This window comes from Corvus brachyrhynchos, unplaced genomic scaffold (genome assembly GCF_000691975.1).
Source record: "Corvus brachyrhynchos isolate BGI_N302 unplaced genomic scaffold, ASM69197v1 scaffold115, whole genome shotgun sequence".
NCBI lineage: Eukaryota > Metazoa > Chordata > Aves > Passeriformes > Corvidae > Corvus > Corvus brachyrhynchos.
Genome location: NW_008239553.1, coordinates 24523538 through 24528318, shown reverse-complemented (window position 1 = coordinate 24528318; position 4781 = coordinate 24523538).

Below are 4781 nucleotides of genomic sequence, written 5' to 3'. Positions count from 1 at the left end.
GCAGCCTGCCCACAGACAGGCCTGCTGCAGTGGAACTGAAAGCATTTGGTGTGTATTGTTCCACTGCTTAAGTTTCCCAGAAATATCTGATATCTGTTATGAACACAAGATAGTTTTAGGAATATTTAATCTGCAGGAAAGCTTCATAGTTGCACAGGATAATTCCTATTTTTGTTTATTTTCTTATATTTCCACATTATACAAGTATGTTGTTTCTCAGCTATTTAAATAGCATTCATTATCCAAATGACAACTCCTTTTTGGAAGGATACACAGTTTTTATTAATTTTCTGATAAGTCAAATAGCTTGGCTGTGTGGCTAGTGATTAACAGCAGCCGTTCCCATTCAATATCAAACCCACAGTTGTTTCAATGAAATAATCTTATTTTGCATGCGTAATTTTTTCAGTTTGGTGTATTTCCTGGATTTGCTAGCTGGTACGGAAACCCTTCTTATTTAAATAGAGATCTTTGGAATTAGACCTTGAGTCAAGAAAGAAAAATAAATTTAAAATGCAGTTGCACTTCAGAGAGGGAAATTAATCCTTGGGAAACAAAAATTTCTTCTTGGTTTCTGTGGAAGGAAGATTTCAAATAGGTTTTTAATATGTGCTTCTTTTCCCTCTAAATTGTGTCCAGAAATTCAGAAAGCTAAATCACAGAAGAAGCTTCTTTTGCATTTTTGGTTTGCTTTTGTGAAAGCACAAAATTGTTTTACATTTTGTTTTGAATATAATTTAGATCTAAATAAAGTTTATATGTTCAGACAGAGATATATCCTGTAGCAAAGGACTTGTATAAGTGTTTAGCTATAATAATGGTACTAATTTGTTGGACATTTTTTATGTCAGAGAAGGTAATAAAGTCTCAATTGTTTTCTCTTTTTTGCTTTAGGTGTAACGTAGCAGCAGGAGTTTAAAATGTATGTGGTTTACTGAGAAGAGAGAGTTAAAATTGCTTAAATCAAGGACCACTACTGGTACTGATTACATTTGCTCAGACTCTTTGGAGGCCTGTAATACATGTTCTCAGGAAAGGTTACTGGGGTCAGACACAGGCTTGTAGCAAATTAATGCTTGAGACCCAGTTAATATGCATGAACAGGTAAGATGAGAATGTGTTAAGAAGAAGAGCTTAGTTGCCTGACTTCAGGTGCTAAGAAAGTCGAGTTACTATGCACTGAGTCTAGAAGGCAGCCACGTGCCTTTCTTTGTGGCTCTACGCTGTCAGCTTGTCTCTTTGTACCTGTGTGTGCATGTAACCTCCATCTATGGCCTACAGTGGGTCAGTTATTGTGGTGCTAGACCTGGTGAGGTGGGTTTGAGATAAACCTTATTACAGGTCTAGTTGCTGAAAGATTTTGTCGTTCTTGTGGGGAATTAGGGTAGAGAATGAACCCCTAAATGAGTTCACTTTCATCCCCACTGCTTATATTCTTCCTTCTTGTCTCACTACCCCTATTAAAGCCACTCTACAGAGGATTTATCACAAGGTGCCTTAGGAACAAAGAACATGTCTGAAATAAGAACCATAGGTGTCATTAATACAAGAGATTTCTTCTTATTTCTCTGCCCATTTGGGTAGGGGGTGGTACTTGCTAAGGTCCGGCATGGAGAGCCCCTCTAGGCTGTTCCTGGAGATCTAATCTGTTCATAGACTGCCTTGTTACTGTAAGATGAGTTATACAATGGTGTTTGAGTTTCCTGGTGCCATACGTTCTTTGCCTTCATATGCTGCTGTCAGATGTCTAGGAACACCAGAGGAGTACTCCTTTTGATATGCTGACACTAAACCCAAGGACCAGAGGAACACTAGATAGAGGAGTGTTTCTTATGGGCATTCGTAATTTTCTCTAAAAAGAGGGTCGAAATCCAGAGTTGTGAGTGGTGTGTGCTTATGCATATTGAGGCTGGATGAGAGACCAAAGCAACAAAGTTTTTTGTTTGCATTTTTTTTATTTCTACAAGTGTAAAAGAGAAAACTATTTCTCCTTTTCTCATATCTGGGAAAAATATTGGATGTGACAGTGTCATGTAGATGAATGGGAACTTCACAACTGGCAGAATGAAAAGCTGGGAACTGATTGTGTTAAATACATTGCTAATTAGACTGTCAAAGAAGCCAGGAGTCAACGTGCTAAGGCATTTATCTAAAGAAGTTGATTTGCAGTAAATACCAATTAAATAAAGTTTTAGAAGGTACATAAACAGCAGAGTTCAAATGTGTATTGCAATGAGGAGAGTTTTCTGTGGGGATATTTCACATTTGTCTGGAGAGAGTCTCTGGCTACTTATTCTGAAACTGTGGTGCTGTTGCAGCTGAAGGTGCATCAGGCCAGGTGGATGGTGGATCTGAGTCCCCTTGGCTTTTCTAGGTTCCATTCTGGATTTGGCATGTTGCTTTCTCAGAATTATCATACATTAAATGTAGCCTTTATTGGGAAGGGAGAGAGGAAGAATTTTCTGATCCATCAGTGAGGGTTATCTGTTTTAAATCTGTCTGGACTGGTGAGTCAAGTCCCTTGGGCAAGAAGCAGGATGCCAGCCACAAAGCTCAGAGCTAAGGAGACCTTGCCAAGTAATGACCTTGATGTTTAGGAGCTGTGTTTGGAAATGATAAATAGATGGAGATGGTCTCCCTGCAACCTCCAGGATGCCCTGGGAACTGCTCTCCTCAGAGGGAATCAGGCTCCTTTCCACTCACAGCTCCAAGCCATTAGCACAGGCTTTCGATGGGGAGCACCTTGTAGCTGGTCATACCTTTTTCAGACCTATGTTCTTGTGAACTGTGATGGTTGTTTGTCAGTCCTTATCTATGTGATGTGAATATTTTTGATGTCTTGTGATTTCAAAATTGAGTTCTCAGCACCAACTATTTGCTTTTCATGTGCTCACCAAGAGGTGAGTTTTAAATAGAGAAGAGGATATTTTAACAAAATGTGGCACTGGGCTCTTTCTGAAGGGCACTTATGAAGGCTATATTTATAGTGTGCTTGCATTCCTTCTACAACTGGTTTGTATTGTTTATATTTGATGTGTTGTGGTTGATTTGTAATAATATATTGGAACTTATTCCCTTTAAATAAACTTTTCACTATGCAACCAAGAACTTTGTCTTCTGTTTAAAACAAGTGAGTATCTTGATATGAAAAATTCAACTACAGACCTTCCAGCAAAAGAATGTAGTTAGTTTTAGGAGCAAAGCAGAGGCAAATACTCAAAATGTACTTTGCAGTGTACAGCAGATTCTGATTACAAATGGATAGGAAAATGCTCTGTTGTCAGCTTGTGATGAGGGTTCCAGCCAGGAAATTTTTTGTCTGTTAAAATGACTTGCTGGAATGTTTTTCTTGAGATTGTACTGAATGCTTGAGGAATTGGAGAGGAAGAAGCAAGTAGCTAAGCCCATATAATGAACATAGGTAGAGTTTGAATACTTTACCCTCCAGTTCTTCATACTGGTACTTGTCACCTCCATTTGCAGAGATCCCCTAGCTCCTTTATTACTTCAGCTTTCAATCTGGAGGATCAAAAAACATCTCTTCAGTTACCAGATACTCATTAAATTGTCTAGAGAAAAGTGTTTGCCCTTCACAGCTCCTCACAGCTGCTTTGCCCATCAGCTTTATCATACTACAAAGGCTCTATTTACATGTTCTGAAAGAAGCACCTGCTGGTCAAAATGAGGAATGATGCCTGCAGCTGGAGTCATCTTTTCTCACCTATTTCATTTTAAGTTTGGTAGGACAAGTGCTGCAGAGGTTCAATTCTCTGTTCTAGTCCAATGTTCCCTTAGAGCACTTTTATAAACTAATTGATGGGCAGGAGCAATCATAAACCAAGTTGATCCAAAGGACAGAAGATTCTGCCAAGTTAAAGATGTTTCATTGCATTTTAAGAACACCAAAGAGAAACAGTGCTACAGCTACTTAATTACCATGCACTCACTATGTATCCTTGTGCTTGGCTCAGGCCCATGGCCAAGAGGAAAACTAAGGAAAACAGCGGGGATGTAGGGAAGTGATGCAACATTTCACATTAGTTCTTCCCATCCACCCCCACTCTGCCACTCCCCTTCTCCCTGCTGTAACTGTTGTGGATGGGCTGCAGCAGAAACACTGATCATGAGGTGCTCTGCAAAGGCCTTGCAGCAGCCTTTGTTGCCTCTGCCAGGAAAGTGGCTCTTCCCTGTTTCAGGTGAATAGCCTTTAAGCTTAGCAGAGCTACCCATTGTTATACAGGTGGTATCAGTTACCCAGTGGAACCTCTGTAGTAACACACACATACACACATGCAATTATTAAGGAGTATCTGCCACCATCCTGCCTTTCTTTGATACAAGCCCCGACTGCAGAGTAAGAGAAGCAAGGTTCACACCTTCTCTTTTTCATGAAGGCTACAAGAAATGTGTACAGCTACAATCATTTAGGAATTGGCAAGCAAATTATCCCTCTCGGGAAAGGGACATGTGTCTTGGGCTCTAGAAATGGTGAATGTCTGGAGCACAAGTTCTTTGAGAAGTGGCTGAGGGAGCTGGGGTTGTTTAGGCTGGAGAAAAGGAGGCTCAGGGGAGACTTCATTGCCCCCTACAACTACCTGAAAGGAGGTTGGAGCCAGGTGGGAAGAGGCCTCTTCTCCCAGGCAGCCAGTGATAGGGTAAGAGGACATAATCTCAAGCTGTGCCAGGGCAGGTTGAGGTTGGGCATTAGAAGGAATTTCTTCACAGAAAGGGTGATTAGATACTGGAATGGACTGCCCGGGAAGGTGATGGAGGCACAACCA